This window comes from Lynx canadensis, chromosome B4 (assembly GCF_007474595.2).
Source record: "Lynx canadensis isolate LIC74 chromosome B4, mLynCan4.pri.v2, whole genome shotgun sequence".
NCBI lineage: Eukaryota > Metazoa > Chordata > Mammalia > Carnivora > Felidae > Lynx > Lynx canadensis.
The window spans coordinates 65,362,515-65,383,766 of record NC_044309.1 but is presented as its reverse complement, the minus strand read 5'-3'; positions in this window follow the sequence as shown (position 1 = coordinate 65,383,766).

Below are 21,252 nucleotides of genomic sequence, written 5' to 3'. Positions count from 1 at the left end.
TGGGCAAGAGATTGCACCTCTCTCTCCAACATGAAGTACCCAAAGAACATCAGGCGCCTCTCACAACAGAGCTGGTATTTGAACATTGGCAGCACAGAGAGACAATAGTGGCCAGAATTTGGGGGGGGGGGGCAGGGGTTTGTTTTGTTTTTCTTTTTGCAGCAATAAGTTAGGAGGAAAGCCACAAACATACCAACACTGACGTACTGGCAATCATATTGGTAATCTCCTACATTTCCCATCACTCAGATGGCTGATAGGAACAGGGAAAGGCTCAAGAGATGTAGATAATAGATGGATAAAGAGAATTTTCCTCCATACCTACTGTCAAGTTCTCAGACTACTATAGGCATTCACAAAAGCTCTGCCTGTGATACTATAACAGGGTTTTGACCTGACTCTGACTACTCAGTGAGCATAGAAATGCCTGAATGTGATGGAACATATACCTAAAATTAGACTGCTTTATTCCAAATGAGACTAGAATGATTTTGGAAAGAACTGAACCAATTTTCAGGCATGCAAACTGGACACTTTAAGCCAACTAATACTCCATCAACACCACTGTCAGAGGTGGACATTGGAATGTAGAAACAAACTATTGGCTACTGAATACGTAGAAAATATTCCAGGTATATATACCACATAGTTGTATTTGCTCATTACAAAAAAAATTTCAATTTTATGCAAACTAATTTCAAGTGCTGTGGATTTACAATGCAGATATTCTGAAGGCATTTGGACAAAAATAAGCCAGTGGATAGAAAGAGAGCTAGATATACAGAGTCAGGCTGCACTACACACAAACTCTCTCCATCTCCCTCCCTCCCTCCCTCCCTCCCACCCTCCCTCTCTCTCTCTCTCCCTCCCTCCTTCCCACACGTATGCAAAAAGCGAAGAACTAAGGGTCAAAAGTTGGTAATACAGTGAGTCAAATAAATATTGGGCCATTGCAGTTCCTGTCAGACCAGACTCTATCCAAACAGTTACCCCATACACAACAGACATGTTCTCACACATCTAATTCCAAGGCTGCTTGAAGAATTAATGTGGAATATGCTTTTTCAAGTTTGTATTCATAAATTCATATGGGGTAAAAAAATTTTAGTAAAGTAAAAGTTATACTTTATCCAATACATAAACATAAAATACATTTTAAAATTTCACCCTAGCACTTCATTTTCCAGACATTAGGATCTATGTAAAAGGACTTGATTTTTAAGCAGTTGCTTTCAAATTCCACATTCAAGAAGCAGCAGAACTTACTCCTCCTTATTCACACAGGCACCATCACAATGTTCCTTTTTCCAGACCTCCACAACTTTACAAATGGAAAGGCCCTTGTACTTTCTAAGGATAGTTCCTAGCAAGTTCCAGAGCAGTAAAATCTCCTTCTTTAAGAGTTATGAGTTAGTGGGTTGGAAGTCAAACCTGGGAATATATATCTTTCAAAAAGCCACTCAGGGGGATCAAAAATTAGACAAATGGACCTAGTTAAATATTAGGTTGAACTGTATAAAATTACTATTTGTAGGTAAAAAAACTGTCAAGTATTGACATATGGTTTTTTTAATATGGTCTAATTATGATGCATACAAAAAAAGTGCCAGATTTGGCTATCCCTCTGGAGGCCAATATTCCGAAATTTCGGTTCAGTAGGTATGGGATGGTAAGTGGACATCTGCAATGTAAGAGGTTTCCTAGATATGTGATGAGCCATGTTTGGGGACCACTGAATTGTGCCACAGTTTGGGCTCCAGGTTGGTTTCCCATTGTTCATGTGTAATTATTCATTACCATGTGCCTATTATCAATTTTTAGAAAACCAAATCAAAACAAAAGAAAACTTTTCCAGAGTTATCTATCATCATCTCCCCTTTTCTGTCTAACAAGAAGCTGCATTTCATTACCCCTGCTCCTGTGAGCTTATTCAATGGAAAGCAAAGATTTCTTTCTGACATTTTCTTGGAAGGAAGGTGAAGCAAGTGGAAGATGTAGCACCGAGAGCTAATATACTCTGCTCCTCTTGCATAAGTAAAATGAAGGAGAGAACCTGTCTGCAAACAATGAGAAACTCAGAATGAGGACCCAGACATCTACCAGCAAGAGATCCATCTTAATGGAAGAGTTGTGTACACATGACCATGTGCCAGTCTTTTCAGCAAGACTCATATGTGACTTTTTTTGTTTTCGCACTTGATATGATTGAAACTGTCGTTTTGGAATGTCCAGAAAGAAACACATATTGAGTTAATTACCTAGAAAGGGGAGGAGTGAGAAGAAGCAAAGCATATATTATTGCTATACATTTTCATAAAATAAGACATAGGGCGCCTGGGTGGCTTAATCAGTTGAGTGTCCAACTCTTGATCTTGATTTAGGTCATGATTTCATGGTTGTGGGGTTGAGCCCTATCGGGCTCCATGTTGAAAGTGGAGTATGCTTGGGATTCTCTCTCTCCTTCTCTCTCTCTCTCCCCTCCCTCATTGCTCCCTTGCTCTCTCTGTCTCTCTCTCTCAAAATAAATAAATAAGCATTAAAAATAATAAAAGAAGATGTATCTGAAAAGGATACACTGAAGAAATAAAGTAAATTGTTGTAGGTCTTTAATCACCACCATAGACTAATAGTGTCTTAAAGGACCTTATAAGGTAAAGCTGATGATCAATAACATTTATTAAATGGCTACTACATCAGCTAATGTTCTAGGGATGTTTAATCTTCCTGGTAACCCTTGACCGTTAGATGTATTATCCCATTTCTGCAGATGGAGAATCTGAAACTCAGAGGTATTAAATAACATGTCCAAATTGCATAGTGATAAATGACAGAGCTGAAGTATGAACTGATTAAGTGGAGATTTAGTCAGTGCTTGAACACTGTCAACTTAGAACCATATAATTCCTGGTTACCCAGGCAATTAAAAAAGGAACATGATTTGTATTATATTCTTGATAAGCAAAATTAGAAACTCAGAATAAATGTTTAGGCTTTTTTCTGATTGCTTCTTCATAGCAAATCATATCCTCAGTTCATTCTGTAAGAATATGAGAATGCATTAGATAAATTTGACTTTAAACTTGCCATTTCAGATCAAGTAGCAAATTTTCTTAAAGGTTACATTTCTGTGGCAGAGATTGTTGGCTGTTCACCAAGATCCAGTATCCTCTTCTTTCAGGACCCACGGCCAGTCTACACTTCTAGCTACCCTTGCATTTAAGTATGACTGAAATTCTACTCAACGCAATGTGAGGAAAAAAAGTGTGTCTTCCAAGGCAAAGGCTTTTTAAACAACCCTCCATGCCCTCTTTCCTCTGTTGCCAGTAAATGAGATGATGATGAAGGCCTAGGGAATGATTGAGCCACAAGATGAAAGGAGTCTGGATCTCCTAATTCCTGACCAGGACTCTTGCTTTGAAATCTCTCATGGTGGAGAAATAGATTTCTATTGCATTTGAGCCACTGAACATACATGGGACAATTTGTAGTAAAACATTCACTAACAAAATATTAGATGAATTGGAATTAAAAAAAAAAACACAAAAATTGCATTTGGATTTGGTGTTCCCCACCTACTGTAATACCATTGCGGATAAATGGACTTCTCTGAGCCTGTTTCTTCTGTGAAACAGAAATAACAATTTCCACTTCATAAAATTGTAAGCATTAAATTAAATCATAAATATGACATTGTTTTAAATTATAATCACTAAGGAAATGTGAAACTTGAAGGACATAGTTTTTAAATTTTTTTTAATGTTTATTTACTTTTGAGAGAGAGAGAGAGACATAGACAGAGAGAGAGAGAGCATAAGCAAGGGAGAGGCAGAGAGACATGGAGACACAGAATCCAAAGCAGGCTCTAGTCTCTGAGCTGTCATCACAGAGCCCAAAATGGGGCTCAAACCCACACGCTGTGAGATGGTGACCTGAGCTGAAGTCAGAGGCTTAACTGACTGAGCCACCCAGATACCCCATGAAGGATATAGTTTTTGAGAGAATGCTTCATTCTCAGTTCAGAAAACAATGTTTTCTTTTTTTTGTAACAGTTTTAATAAGACATAATCTATGTACCATAAAGTCGATACATTTTAAGTATACAATTTAATGAATTTTAATATATGTAATGAGTCTTACAAACACTACCATATTACAGTTCTGGAATCTTTTCATCATCCGCAAAGAAATCTCATACATATAGTCATTTCCCATTCACATGCACAAATACTTTGTTCTTTTTTATTACCAAATAATATTCCATTCTATAAATATACAAATATTGTTTATCCAGCTGATGAAAATTTGTATTGTTTCTAAGTTTTAACTATTTTAAATAATGTTGCTGCAAATATTCCTATACGTTTATTTATATGGACCTACATTTCAATTTCTCTTGAGTATGTATCTAGGAGTGGAATTGCTGGGTCATACATTAACTCTATATTGAACATTTTAAGAAACTGCTAGATTGCTTTCCAAAGTGGCTGCACATATACATTCTCACAGCAATGTATGAGAGTTCCAATTTCTCTATATTCTTACCAACTCCTGTTATCTTTCTGATTATAGCTATCCTAGTTGGTTGGAAATGATACCCTAAGGCTGTTTTGATTTGCATTTTCTGTAATGGAGCATGTTTTCAGGTGTGTATTGGCCATGTCTATATCTTCTTTGGAGAGATATCTATTCAAATCTTTTTCCCATTTTTAAATTGGGTTATTTGCCTTGTCCAAATTCATCTTTTGAATGAGGATGGCCAACTGTTCCAGAACCAGCTTCTGAAAAGACTATTTCTTTCCTGTTAAATTTTCTTAATAACTTTGTTCAAAAATAATTGACCATGATGTGAGGGCTTGCTTCTGGGCTTTCAGTTCTATCCCATTGATCTCTATGTCTATCCTTATGCCAGAACCACACTGTCTTAATTACTGTACCTTTACAATTAGCTTCAAAATTTAGAATTATGAGTCCTTTCAATTTGGTCCTCTTTTTAAATATTGTTTTGGCTATTCATGGGTTCCTTAATTTCTATGTGAATTTTAGGGTTAGGTGTTCAATTTCTGTTAAAAAGTCAGCTGGGATTTTGATAATTGTGTTTCGCTTATTATAGACCAATTTGGTATGTATTGCCATCTTAAAAATTTTAATGTTTCAATCCATGGACATAGGATATGTCCATTTATTTAGTTCTTTTTCCATTTCCTTTGATATTTATAATTTTCAAGAAGCATGACTTACACTTCTTTTATTCAATTTATTCTGAAGTATTTTATTCTTTTGGATGCTCCTGTAAATGGAATTATTATCCTAATTTATTTTTGGAATTTCATTGCTAGTGAATGTCCCTTTCTTTTGATCTACATTGTCATGTTTCAGATATGCCATATTGGTTTTACTATTTTTGTCTCTCTCTCTCTCTCAACATGAACTCTATTCATGGCATTTGTTAACACAGTGGGTGTAAAGCCCATTTTCCCAACAGTCTGAACTCCTGATTTTGACCACATCTCTATTTCAGCACAGCAGAAGGCAAATTGTTTGCCTGACATAAGACAGATAGTAGCTTTACATGAAATAATTATTTTTAAATGATGCTAAACAACTCCCAATCCAGTTTATACCGGCAAGCATACATGCTAGTAGGGGACTTGACACATGACTAAGGGACCAGAGACATTTAAATTCCCTAGCTTTTAGTTAATACACATGGGTTTTTAAAAATTAAAATTATTTAGAGGAAGGGAGGAGTGCCCTGTCTGGATGCCTCTAAAAAGAGTACATCCTTTGTGCTGGGGGCTGGATGACGATGATAATGTTATTTGGGAAAACTTCCTCCTCTTATTTCCTTCCTGTGAATGGAGCTAAAGTGTTGCAACTCAGGGTTTCTCCTCCCCTTGTTACTTATTCTGCCTCTGCGGAGAGCAAATGGTTTGTCATAAAGTTAAATTTGGGAAGAGTAATTGGGCCCTTTTGCTTCAACTGCATCCTCTTCTTCCTCTTGAAAGTGCCTTGGCTACAGAAAGCACAAACCTCCTCCATGCCCTAAGTTTGTTTGGTAGGCTGTATCACCTGGAAGCCGCTGTGGGGTGGGGCTGGGGGGAATGCAAATCAGCTGAATTCTACCATTCAAAAGCCAGTAATAACGGTAATAATTTGCCCTCTTTATTTACTCTTTGTTTAATTTCTCATTCTTTTAATAATCTATGGATAAGAAATTTTGTTTTTTGGCAGTTCCCTCAGAAATTCAAACAATTAACACCAACAATAATAATAGCAGCTAATATTTATCAAATACTTCTTATATATTTAAAATTTACAGATTAATAAAATATTTGTAATACTTCTATTTAATAAGAATTGCTATGATCTATTGCCCACATGGGGGAAAAAAACCTTGAAGTACTGACAGGTTAAGTAATTTGTTCATGTAACAGAGCTAATAAATAGCAGAGACAGGGTATAAACAAGTTTAGCTCAGCACCTGTACCCTTACCATTGCTTATACTCCTAAATGTGGAATTCTCATTTTGTCATTAAGGAAACCGAGACACAGAGAAATTAAGTAATTTGCCCAGGTTTGCTCAGGAAAGAAATGCTGGAGGTAATAATGAAAATAACAGCTGCCACTCAACCTCCTGAGTTCTGGTAAATTTAGATCTTGAGGTTCCAAGTCCCAGAATGGACAGTGGGGTAGGTGAACTCCCTGAAGCTATGAAAATGGTGATCCAGAGAAAGAAAATAAGGCTTACAGATAGCCTGTGTGGATTCACCCAAAGGAAGGTTACTGAGTGAGGATTCTCACTGAAGCCTCTGAAGAACTCCTCCTATTTCTGTGGTCTCAACACTGTGCACTTTCACATTCTTAAAGAGTATCCCCTGTGATGAACGACCAGCTTAAATGGTATTTTGTTTTTGCATTTGTGGATAACAAGAATGAGATATTTGCAAATGATTTATCTTTAGGTTTGTGTTTGGACACTATGTTTCTGACCTGGAGAAAGAACAATCAGACAGTTACCTTGGTTGCACTAGAGTTTTTAAGGATGCTCAAAGGTAAGAGGTGCATTGGGGCTATTGCCAGACATGTACCCCCAAGCCGAAGGAGACTGAGAAAGATGATGCTTGCTAACTGGCCCTGCTTATTATCGAAAAGTAGTAGGTGCTCTTCTACTTTAACTATTTGTGTCTGTTGGCAAAGCCAAGTAAACACTTTCTGCTTTGGAAATCAACCAGAAATTGAAATGTCAAAGCAAAAAGATGAGAAGGAAGGCATTATTCAGAGCAAATGTTTCTCCTTTTAAAATGTGTATATGTTGGTTTTTTTCTTGAGGAAGATGGTGGCGTAGGAGGACGCTGGGCTCACCGTGTCCTGCTGATCACTTAGATTCCACCCACACCTGCCTAAATAACCCAGAAAACCACCAGAAGACTAGCAGAATGGATTCTCCGGAGCCAGTGTAGATGAGAGGCTCATGGAAGAGGGTAGGAAGGGCGGAGAGGTGGTGTGTGTTCCACGGACTGGCAGGAGGGAGCCGGGGAGGAGGGGCAGCCTGCCGGCAAAGCAGAGCCCCTAAGTCTGGCTTGCAAAAACGGAGGGGTGGACAGAGTGTGTTCGGACAGCAAGGAGGACTTAAGATCTGGAAGGTTATAAGCTAACAGCTCTGCTCGGAGAGCGGGAGGGCTGAGGACAACGGGAGGGAGAGTTGTTGAGCCCCAGACAACAGAGCTCATCTTGGTGGGGAACAAAGGCGCTTGCCAGTGCCATCTCCCTCGCCCGTCCCCCAGACAAAATCCCAAAGGGAACCAGTTGCTGTCACGGAACTTGCTTGCACTGCGCAAACACCCAACACTGTGCTTCTGCGGATCCATCCCTCCAGTGGCAGGTCTGACTCCTTCCCGGTGCTACAGGGCCCCTCCCGAAGTGGATCACCGAAGGAAAAGTGAGCTGAGCCTGCCCCTGCCGCCCCTGTGCACCTTGCCGATCCACCCCAGCTAAAACGCCAGATCCCCAGCACCACAAGCCTGGCAGTGTGCAAGTAGCCCAGACGGGCCACGCCACCCCACAGTGAATCCCGCCCTAGGAGAGGGGAAGAGAAGGTTCACACCAGTCTGACTGTGGCCCCAGTGGTGGGCTGGGGGCAGACATCAGGTCTGACTGCGACCCAGCCCACCAACGCAAGTTATTCAAGACAGCACAGGGGAAGTGCCCTGCAGTTCCTCACCACTCCAGGGACTATCCAAAATGACAAAACGGAAGAATTCCCCTCAAAAGAATCTCCAGGAAATAACGACAGCTAAGGAACTTATCAAAAAGGATTTAAACAATATGGGATTGTTTAAATATAGGATTTGAAAACAGTATAGAGGACAGCAGAGAATCTATTGCTACAGAGATCAAGGGACTAAGGAACAGCCAGGAGGAGCTAAAAATGCTATAAATGAGCTGCAAAATAAAATGGAGACAACCACAGCGTGGATTGAAGAGGCAGAGGAGAGAATAGGTGAACTAGAAGATAAAATTATGGACAAAGAGGAAGCTGAGAAAAAGAGATAAAAAATTCCAGGAAATTCCAGGGGAAAATTAGAGAACTAAGTGATGCACTCAAGAGAAATAATCTACGCATAATTGGTATTCCAGAGGAGGAAGAGAGAGGGAAAGGTCCTGAAGGTGTACTTGAAGAAATAATAGCTGAGGACTTCCCTGAACTGGGGAAGGAAAAAGGCATTGAAATCCGAGAGGCACAGAGAACTCCCTTCAGATGTAACTTGAATCGATCTTGTGCATGACATATCATAGGGAAACTGGCAAAATACAAGGATAAAGAGAAAATTCTGAAAGCATCTTTCAGGGATAAATGTGGTCTAACATAAAAAGGGAAACCTATAAGACTCATGACTGATCTTTCTTCTGAAACTTGGCAGCCCAGAAAGGAATGGCAGGAGATCTTCAATATGATGAACAGAAAAAATATGCAGCCGAGAATCCTTTATCTAGCAAGTCTGTTATTTAGAATAGAAGGAGACATAAAGGTTTTCCCAAACAAACAAAAACTGAAGGAATTTGTCACCACTAAACCAGCCCTACAAGAGATCCTAAGGGGGATCCTGTGAGACAAAGTACCAGAAACATTGCTACAAGCATGAAACCTACGGACATCACAATGACTCTAAACCCATATCTTTCTATAATAACACTGAATCTAAATGGACTAAATGCGCCAACCAAAATACATAGGGTATCAGAATGGATAAAAAAACAAGACCCATCTATTTGCTGTCTACAAGAGACTCATTTTAGACCTGAGGACACCTTCAGATTGAAAGTGAGAGGATGGAGAACTATTTATCATGCTACTGGAAGTCAAAAGAAAGCTGGAGTAGCCATACTTATATCAGACAAACTAGACTTTAAATTAAAGGCTGTAACAAGAGATGAAGAAGGGCATTACATAATACTTACAAGGTCTATGGGGCGCCTGGGTGGCTTGGTCGGTTAAGCGTCCGACTATGGCTCAGGTCATGATCTCACGGTCTGTGAGTTTGAGCCGCGCGTCGGGCTCTGTGCTGACAGCTCAGAGCGTGGAGCCTGTTTCAGATTCTGTGTCTCCCTCTCTCTCTGCCCCTCCCCTGTTCATGCTCTGTCTCTCTCTGTCTCAAAAGTAAATAAATGTTAAAAAAAATTAAAATAAAATACTTACAAGGTCTATCCATCAGGAAGAGCTAACAATTATAAATGTCTATGCGCTGAATACTGGAGCCCCCAAATATATAAAACAATTACTCACAAACATAAGCAACCTTATTGATAAGAATGTGGTAATCGCAGAGAACTTTAACACCCCACTTACAACAATGGATAGGTCATCTAGACACACGGTCAATAAAGAAACAAGAGCCCTGAATGATACATTGGATCAGATGGACTTGACAGATATATTTAGAACTCTGCATCCCAAAGCAACAGTATATACTTTCTTCTCGAGTGCACATGGAACGTTCTCCAAGATAGATTACATACAGGGTCACAAAACAGCCCTTCATAAGTATACAAGAATTGAGATCATACCATGCATACTTTCAGACCACAATGCTATGAAGCTTGAAATCAACCACAGGAAAACGTCTGGAAAACCTCCAAAAAATGGAGGTTAAAGAACACCCTACTAAAGAATGAATGGGTCAACCAGGCAATTAGAGAAGAAATTAAAAGATATATGGAAACAAACGAAAATGAAAATACAACAATCCAAACGCTTTGGGACGCAGCGAAGGCAGTCCTGAGAGGGAAATACATTGCAATCCAGGCCTATCTCAAGAAACAAGAAAAATCCCAAATACAAAATCTAACAGCACACCTAAAGGAAATAGAAGCAGAACAGCAAAGGCAGCCTAAACCCAGCAGAAGAAGAGAAATAATAAAGATCAGAGCAGAAATAAACACTTTAGAATCTAAAAAAACAGTAGAGCAGATCAATGAAACCAAGAGTTGGTTTTTTGAAAATATAAACAAAATTGATAAATCTCTAGCTAGGCTTCTCAAAAAGGAAAGGGAGATGACCCAAATATATAAAATCATTAATGAAAATGGAATTATTACAACCAATCCCTCAGAAATACAAGCAATTCAGGGAATACTATGAAAAACTATATGCCAACAAACTGGACAACCTGGAAGAAATGGACAAATTCCTAAATACCCACACACTTCCAAAACTCAAACTGAAGGAAATAGAAAGCTTGAACAGACCCATAACAAGCGAAGAAATTGAATCAGTTATCAAAAATCTCCAAAAATAAGAGTCCAGGACCAGATGGCTTCCAGGGGAGTGCTACCAGACGTTTAAAGCAGAGATAATACCTATCCTTCTCAAGTTATTCCAAAAAATAGAAAGGGAAGAAAAACTTCCAGACTCATTCTATGAAGCCAGTCTTACTTTGATTCCTAAACCAGACAAAGACCCAGCAAAAAAAGAGAACTACAGGCCAATATCTCTGATGAATATGGATGCAAAAATTCTCAATAAGATACTAGCAAATCTAATTCAACAGCTTATAAAAAGAATTATTAACCATGATCAAGTGGGATTCATTCCAGGGATTCAGGGCTGGTTTAACACTCACAAATCAATCAACGTGATACATCACATTAATAAAAGAAAAGATAAGAACCATACGATCCTGTCAATTGATGCAGAAAAAGCATTTGGCAAAATTCAGCAACATTTCTTAATAAAAACCCTTGAGAAAGTCGGGATAGAAGGAACATACTTAACCATCATAAAAGCCATTTATGAAAAGCCCACAGCTAACATCATCCTCAATGGGGAAAAACTGAGAGCTTTTTCCCTGAGATCAGGAACACGACAGGGATGTCCACTCTCATCGCTGTTGTTTAACATAGTGTTGGAAGTTCTAGCATCAGCAATCAGACAACAAAAGGAAATCAAAGGCATCAAAATTGGCAAAGATGAAGTTAAGCTTTCACTTTTTGCAGATCGTATGATATTATACATGGAAAATCCAATAAACTCCACCAAAAGTCTTCTAGAACTGATACATGAATTCAGCAAAGTTGCAGGATACAATATCAATGTACAGAAATAGTTGCATTCTTACACACTAACAATGAAGCAACAGAAAGACAAATAAAGAAACTGATCCCATTCACAATTGCACCAAGAAGCATAAAATACCTTGGAATAAACCTAACCAAAGATGTAAAAGTTCTGTATGCTGAAAACTATAGAAAGCTTATGAAGGAAATTGAAGAAGATATAAAGAAGTGGAAAAACATTCTATGCTCATGGGTTGGAAGAATAAATATTGTTAAAATGTCAATACTACCCAAAGCTATCTACACATTCAATGCATTCCCAATCAAAATTGCACCAGCATTCTTCTTGAAACTAGAACAAGCAATCCTAAAATTCATATGGAACCACAAAAGGCCCTGAATAGCCAAAGGAATTTTGAAGAAGAAGACCAAAGCAGGAGGCATCACAATCCCAGACTTGAGCCTCTACTACAAAGCTGTAATCATCAAGACAGCATGGTATTGGCACAAAAACAGACACATAGACGAATGGAATAGAATAGAAACCCCAGAACTAGACCCACAAAAGTATGGCCAACTAATCTTTGACAAAGCAGTAAAGAATATACAATGGAAAAAAGACAGTCTCTTTAACAAATGGTGCTGGGAGAACTGGACAGCAACATGCAGAAGGATGAAACTAGACCACTTTCTCACACCATTCACAAAAATAAACTCAAAATGGATAAAGGACCTGAATGTGAGACAGGAAACCATCAAAACCCTAGAGGAGAAAGCAGGAAAAGACCTCTCTGACCTCAGCCGTAGCAATCTCTTACTCGACACATCCCCAAAGGCAAGTGAATTAAAAGCAAAAATGAACTACTGGGACCTCATGAAGATTAAAAGCTTCTGCACTGCAAAGGAAACAATCAATAAAACTAAAAGACAACCAACGGAATGGGAACAGATATTTGCAAATGACATATTGGACAAAGGGCTAGTATCCAAAATATATAAAGAGCTCACCAAACTCCACACCCAAAAACATATAATCCAGTGAAGAAATGGGAAGAAAACATGAATAGACACTTCTCTAAAGAAGACATTTGGATGGCCAACAGGCACATGAAAAGATGCTCAACGTCGCTCTTCATCAGGGAAATACAAATCAAAACCATACTCAGATATCACCTCACGCCAGTCAGAGTGGCCAAAATGAACAAATCAGGAGACTATAGATGCTGGCGAGGATGTGGAGAAATGGGAACCCTCTTGCACTGTTGGTGGGAATGCAAACTGGTGCAGCCGCTCTGGAAAACAGTGTGGAGGTTCCTCAGAAAATTAAAAATAGACCTACCCGATGACCCAGCAGTAGCACTGCTAGGAATTTACCCAAGGGATACAGGAGTGCTGATGCATAGGGGCACTTGTACCCCAATGTTTATAGCAGCGCTCTCAACAATAGCCAAATTATGGAAAGAGCCTAAATGTCCATCAACTGATGAATGGATAAATAAATTGTGGTTTATATACACAATGGAATACTACGTGGCAATGAGAAAGAATGAAATATGGCCCTTTGTAGCAACGTGGATGGATCTGGAGAGTGTGATGCTAAGTGAAATAAGCCATACAGAGAAAGACAGATACCATAGGTTAGAGTGGGAGAGAGCCAAATCATAAGAGACTCTTAAAAACTGAGAACAAACTGAGGGCTGATGGGGGGTGGGAGGGAGGGGAGGGTGGGTGATGTGTATTGAAGAGGGCATCTTTTGGGATGAGCACTGGGTGTTGTATGGAAACCAATTTGACAATAAATTTCATATATTTTTTCAAAATGTGTATATGTTGGGTATGTGAAAATATATGATGGCTAATGTGCTATTCTAAATGAAAGTGTAATTCCAACAAAATTCTATGGAATGGTTGCTGTAGAAGTTAATGAAAGATCTATGGCTATTTTTGAGGAAGCACAAGTTATTCGTATTTCCAAACTTTTATCTGTTATTTGACATACTATGAAATGTTTCTTTTATAAGTAAAAAATGTTTAAGAAGATTCTATACCATTATTTCTTTCAGTCATGACATTCTGTGGCTTCTACTTTTTTTGCAGTAGCTATAAGCTTCTGACTAGCATGCCCTCTCCTAAATCCTTTTACAGAAAATAGCTAAGTCAAAGAGACATTTTATTTTTAGAAAAAAAAAAGTGGTTTGCACTTAGATCTGCAGGGGCTACTCAAGTTTCATTAAGATAATGAAAGAATAGTATTTTTCCTGAAATTAGATTTTAGAAATACCTTTTCTGATGTTGCTGTATTCATCATGTCTTGTGGTTATGTAATTCTTATTTTCAAGTAACTCAGTGTGCCTGGCAAACCTCTCATTACTCTTTCCAGGGTTTCAGTATTGAACTATAAATGGTGTGCCATGGAAAATGTTAAGTTACAAGAATGGGTGTTTCTTTCTACAGATCAACCAAATAGTATTCCATAATATTCTTGTTTAGAAGGAGAGTCATTCATACTCTGAATGTAGTTTCAACATCTGTGGTAAATCGACCATCAAACAATCCACTAACACGGAAATGAGAACGTGTCACCCAGATGTACACTCCATCACATTAAGTCCTCGTGGTTGGCTGTTTTCTTCTTTAAATTATGAGATTCTTGTGGGAAAAGATGACATTTTGTGTGTTCTATTTTGGATGTGCATGGCTGGGGGGAATCACCTGGTAGATTAGAAGTGTACAGTATGTGTAAACTTCTGTTTTATACAATTTTAAATTTAATTTTGTAAGTTACACTTTACTTAAATAGCAACTGGCCAAATTTAGGATAAAAGTAAGCCTTTGTTAGTTACAGCAATTATTGCTGTAATATGTGATTATCGTATGTAGTCTTTTACTAAGTATGATATGTATGTAAGAATATGTAAAAGGCACAACGGATAAATTGTTCCCCTCCAAAAAGTTTTTAACATATTTGGAAGAAAAAGCTTGAATACAAAGTGACACAGAAATAATTGATAAAATTATGTACTAACAAATGAAAGGTTTAGATCAATTTATGCATGTGTTTTAACACATGAAAAATATTTTATACACACACACACATACATACAATAAAGGGACTAAATGATGTAGAAGTGATTCAGAAGACTTCTCTATAAAGATCTAGGTGACAGGGAGAACTGATTGCATGTGGAAAAATATAAAGCCTTTTTATTTATTCACTTATTTAACTCATGAGCATCCACTCTGTATTAGCCTTGTCCTAGATGCTAGGTATAGAATATTAAAGAAAACAAAGTCCCTCCCCTGAATTGTGGTGTAGTGCTGAAAATAGACATGCAAACCAGAAATTATGATATGTTATTACGAGTGCTGCTCTGAGTATAAAAAGGAAGGTCACTTAGTCCAGAATGCTCAGCTAGCACTATAGAAAGATCCCTTGGTCTGTGGTAGTGAAATCTGGTTTGTGGATCTCATAAGGACTAGGGGAGTTAGGGGTAAATTAGATACAGAGCAACTAAGTAGGAGGCCATTGCTGCTATTCAGGCAGTTGATGAAGACTGATGTTAGGCAGTCACCATAGAACCAAAAATTGCACAGATCTGATAGAGACAAAGAAATAGCCTATTGACTGCTACCATGGTACAGTGAAAATACTGATAACCAAAGTAAAGATAATAGAAAAACAAAAGCTCAGTTCTTTCTCACTGTAGAACATACAGGGTGGATTCATAACCTCAAAGACACTTCCTGTGACCTTCAGAAAGGTGGAAGAAGAAATGATTCCTTCTTTAAATACAAGCAAACAGGCTCTCCTATGTGCAGGCATTCTCTGTTTCTGGGAATAAAAATTCCACATCAGACACAATTCCACACCTCCATAAATCTTTTGAGGGAGGAAACAGTCTGGAAAGAAATATCTCACATAAAATAATTACCCTGATAAAATTATGTTAAAAAAATCACTACAAGAACACAGAGCTTGAAGTAACAATTCTGATGAAGATGAGGTTTGAGGATGGAGGTATAGCTACCAGGAAGTCTATATTTATACTGGTACTTAGCAGGTCATTGGAGAGAAATGTGCCCAAACATGAGGCAGAGGTAAGCAGGAGTCTTGGTGGTGGGTAATGAGAACAATTTTCCATAATTCGTGTGAATTCCAGAGTGTGTTTCTGAAGTGATAACTAGATACTTCTCTATCTCCTTTGCCATTCATAGTTTATAACTTACTGTACATATTTGGGGCCACTGAAACCAGAATTAAGTTTTATACTAATATTATGGCTGTAGTTCACTTAATTGTTTTTGGTCACTCATGTTTACGTTAAGGTATAAAATGTTGGGGCACCTGGGTGGCTCAGTCTGTTAAATGTCCAACTCTTGATTTTGGCTCATGTCATGATCTCATGGTTTGTGAGTTTGAGCCCCACACTGGGGTCTGCACTGACAGCATGAGATTGCTTGGGATTCTGTCTGCCTCTCTCTCTGCCCTTCCCCTGCTCACTCTCTATCTCTGTTTCTCAAAAATAAATAAAAATAAACTTTAAAAAATTGTATACAATGAGGTGCATATAGGACACAGATCATTGGTACTTCTTGATTTTTATACATGTATACACCTTTAATGCAGTCACTCACATTCAGATAGAGAAAATCTCCATCACCCAGAAGGTTTTCTCATTCTTGCTTTGCATCAGTGCCACTCCAGCCTAACCACACAGGAGCTTTATCACCACATGAAAGCTTTGCCAATTTTTGAACTCCCTGGAAATGGAACCAGGCAAGTAGTATTTACTTTCTTGTGCCTGGTTTATTTCATTCATCATAACATTTGTGAGATACACCCATGGCTTTATGCCATTTGTTGTTTTGTAGTATTCCATTATTGGAACACTGCATGATTTTTTTACCCACTCTCTTGTTGGGCGTTTAGGGTATTTTTTTTTTTTAAACATTTTTTTAATGTTTATTTATTTATTTATTTATTTATTTATTTTTTATATGAAGTTTATTGACAAATTGGTTTCCATACAACACCCAGTGCTCATCCCAAAAGGTGCCCTCCTCAATACCCATCACCCACCCGCCCCTCCCTCCCACCCCCCATCAACCCTCAGTTTGTTCTCAGTTTTTAACAGTCTCTTATGCTTTGGCTCTCTCCCACTCTAACGTCCTTTTTTTTTTTTTTTTAGGGTATTTTTGAATAATGTTGCTATAAACACTTATACATTTCTCCTGGGCAATTTGCTTTTAGATACTGCAGCATAGACATCGTGGTATTTTACATGTATTAATTAGTGTCAGGCAATATACATGTTAGGTGTTGTCAATTGTTGTAATCAGGGATTCACATCTCTCACATTGTCACTTAGCCTTTAATCAGAACCGCTCCATTTTAGAAGCAGCTACTTTTGAGGTACATGTACTGCATTATTTTAAGGCCATACATTGAACAATTGAATTTTTGATACAGGGACTCACTGCTGAAATTAGTGGTTTGCTGGTTCGCATAATGAATGTTGGAAGTGGGATCTCATTGGCAAAATCAATGAAAATAAAGATAAGAAGATTAGCTAGAACATTTTAGACACACTCTCCACATTAATCGGGCATGATATATGCAGCTAGCAAATCCTGCAGCCTGTGTGCCTGAGAGGGGTGCTGAAGACGATTTTGAAAGAATCCTTTCTCCATCTATTGGCATGGAGGATTTTGGTTGCTGATGATAATTATAAGCCAACTCTAAGTGTGTAGAATTTTGCATATAGAATATAATTATACTTTCTTTAAGTCAGCTATTCATGCAAGATCAGGTCAGTGCCTAAAGAGAGAGAGACAGAGAGAGAGAGAGAGAGAGAGAGAGAGAGAGAGAGAGAGAGAGAGGCATTTATCAAAGTGATGGAACAGGTCATATGAAATATTTTCTTCCTTCTTCTAAAGAATATTCATCCCATAAATGTTGGTATGTGATAAAATTTGCTCTGAGATTTGCTTTCATTATAACTGCTAGTGTGTTTGTGGGAAAGAAGCTAATGCCACCTTCTTCTAATTTTCCATGATAACCCTGACTCACCAAAAGCTCCTTAAAATTATGCATGACCAATTTTTTTGGGTACTATCGTAGATGTAGTATTGACTTCAACTCTCCACTCTTCCAGGGATAGGAAGATACAGTAAGAGTGAAGTTTCACCAGTTGGATACCTTATCCTTGACTTTGGGCTCTCCAAGTGAGATGTTGGAAGACATGAAAGCAAGGGCTTTAAAATGCCAGCCCCATTATAAGAATCATGACCTAGATAGTCCATTGGTCCCAAGAGAGTGAGCAGTAAGAAGCAGAACTCTGTTAGTAATACCAACCTGAGGCAAAACTTCCCCAGATGACCCATAGCTCTGTGAGAGTAAATGACTGTACCTAACTGAGTTTTACTCTTGTCACTTTATGGAGTCAGGATTATTAAGGTTTAATATTGTTGCAGTAAGTAAATTAGCCCTTTTGAAGTGTAGAGTTTTTTGAATTTTGAAAATGTACACAGTCACATAATCACCATCACAATCAACATATAGAACATTTCTAGCACCACAAAAAGCTCTCTCATGCCCCTCCTCTTACCCTCGGACCCTGGCAACTATTGATTGGTTTTCTGTCCCTTGTGGTTTTGAACTTTCTAAACTATCATGAAAATGAAAGTATATGGTATGAAGCCTTTTTTGTTTTTGTTTTTGTTTCAGTTTGGCTTTTTTACACTTAGTACAATACATTGGAGATTCATCTATACTGTTGGATTTATCAGTAGTGTGTTCTTTTGAATTTCTGAGTAGGATGCATTTATCAGTTTGTATTTCCATTCAGCAGTTGATAGATATTTAAATTATTTTCATTTCTGGAATGTTAAGAATAAAACTAGTTGGAAATATTTACAAGCATGTATTTGGGAGGACATAAAATATTCTTTTGAGTAATATCTAGAAGCAGAATTGCTGAGTTGTTAAAAGTATCTTCTTTAACTTTATAAGAAAATTCCCAAACTGTTTTCCAGAATGATGGTACCATTTTACATTCTACCAAAACTGTATGAAGGTTTCAGTTACACTACACCTTCAGTAATTCTTGGTATTTTCAAGTTTGGGGGTTTTGGTTGTTCTTGTTTTGGTTTGTTTAGCCACTGCAATAGGTGTGAAGAGGTATGCCACTGTGGCTTTAGTTTGGGTTTCTCTAATGATTACTGATGTTGAGCTTCTTTTCATATATTTGTTTGCCATCCATATTTAAAATTTTAATGTTTTTTGGTGAAATATTTGTTAAATATTTTTGCCTATTTTTAATTAGGTTGTTTATTTCCTTATTCAGTTTTGTGGGTTCTTTATATATTCCAAATACCAGTCCTTTACCAGACATATGTTTTGCAAATATGGACCAAAGAGAAAAAAAAAATAGGAAGAGGCCATATTATTGGGGAAAAAACCCAATAATATGATTACAGATTGACAATTTATACCTCAGAATACACAAACATGTAGGAATCATCAATTGACTGTCCTCTTTGAGCCACCTGCAGCATGACGGAAGGACCCGTATTTCATCCTCTTCCTTACCTTTTATTCAACTTTAAAAACGTTAGCAGTGCCGAGCGCCATGACACACTTAACTGCAGATGATGACAAGGTTCAGTTTTTATGCATGTTAAACGACACTTAGCAACAGCTCTCTTGTCAGCTATTGCTTGAAAGAGATGGCTTTCTCCAACATCATTCCCCCCCCCGTTGCTTAGCAACCCTGCTTATTTCACTAGCAATGTACCTATCATGGATATCGACCTGAACAGAAACACATCCTTGAACAATGGAGGACATACAGCAGGAGACATTGTTCTGGTTTCCTAGTTTGGTTTCAGGGCTAGCACATGGCCCTTACTATTAATCATATTAACATACAAATTAACCATTTTGTCTCACTTTTGATAATGTGTTTTATTTGTATTGATGCTGATTGTTTTGCTCCAACAACTATATGTCAGCATTTACATTTCTTATGAAGAACTTCTCTATGGCTTTCTTCAAGCTGATTTTCAAACAGGAAAAGAGTCTATTATTTAAAGTATGCTAACACAGTTTGGCTTTACTTGAGAACTCTTCTAATTGCAATCAAAATATTAGGAAAGAGTGTCATAAAATGTGTCTGTACACTTGAAATACTGAACATACTAACTTGAAATAATATGACATATTCAATAATATTTGGGGAAAATGTGGTGCTATGCACTGTTGGCTATATACTCTACAGCCATTCTTCCCTCCCCAGAATTTCTTTCTTGCTGACTTACCTCCCATTAGAGCAGCTAAAAATATTGAACAGTCACCTTGCTTGCTTCCATTGCAGTAGGACATCAGAATGTGACTCAGTCCTGGCCACTGGCATCTGAGGGAGAAATCTGACTCAGTCTCTGGGATATAATTTCTTCCTTAAAATAAACACAGGAGAAAAACATCCTCTGCCCGTGGACATTGTCACTCCATGCCCTTCCAGAAAACGTAACAACCATCTTACAACTATAAAGCGATAAGCCTAAAGACTGTCAATGAAAAAATAGTTTAAGTAACTCAAATAGAGTTCAGATACTTTATTCATCTGGTAAGTATGAGAGAGCATCTGAAGGGTGGCTAACTTCCTAAGTCAATGTGGGGTAGTTTTGTGGACTCAGAAGAAGAGATATGGGTCCTGGTGCTTTGGGTCAGGTAGCAGTTTTCACTGGATTGATTGGAGATTCTCCTCCTCCTCCTCCTCCTCCTCCTCCTCCTCCTCCTCCTCCTCTTCCTCCTCCTCCTTCTCCTCCTCCTCCTTCTCCTACTCCTCCCTACTCCTCCCTACTCCTCCTCCTCCTCCTCCCTCCTCCTTCCTCTTCCTCCTCCTCCTCCTCTTCTTCTCTTCTTTATTGCCTTTTCATTGGAATCATTGATGAAATCCAAGAAGAGTGCTTTTGAGAGCTATTTTTATAAGCCTTGAAGTTTCTCTATTACTTAATTTTAAGGAGAGAGAAGGAAGGAACTAGCTAACTAAATACATAAATAGAAAGTGAAAGAAAGAGGAGGAAAAGAGCAAGAAGACAAAAGATTTTGCTCTATTATGTCTACTTTAATCCTTTTACAAGATCAAGCAATACACCAAAGATGGTGAAGTAGAACAATGAGTCCTGGTGACACTGCTTCACAACTGAGCTAACACTGGAGTCAGAAAAAGCCTTAAAAGGATACATTTGATTAGCCTCACTAAGGATAATCGCCCTTTCTGAAAATTAACTGATTTGGGATGCTAATTACATTTACAAAATCTCTTCACAGCAGTAACTAGATTCTTGTTGAAGAATAAATGGAAGAAGATGAATGTATGTCAGGGGATAGGAATCTTGAGGGTCATCTTATAATTCTACTGTATGAAGCAGTAAAATTTTGGAAGGAATTTTAGTATACTATATACCAACCTAGGTGTTCAGAATATATTTTTATTATAAACATTTATTATGAAAGTTATCAAGCCTCCAGCAAAGTTACAAGATGTTGCTAAATAGTCGTGTACTCACCACATAGACCTCCCATTAACAATTGTTATATCAACATTTATAATTTATATAAATGATAAGACATTTTTGTCAATATCTATCTGTCCTTTTATCTATCCATTAATTCATCTTATTTTCAATGAATT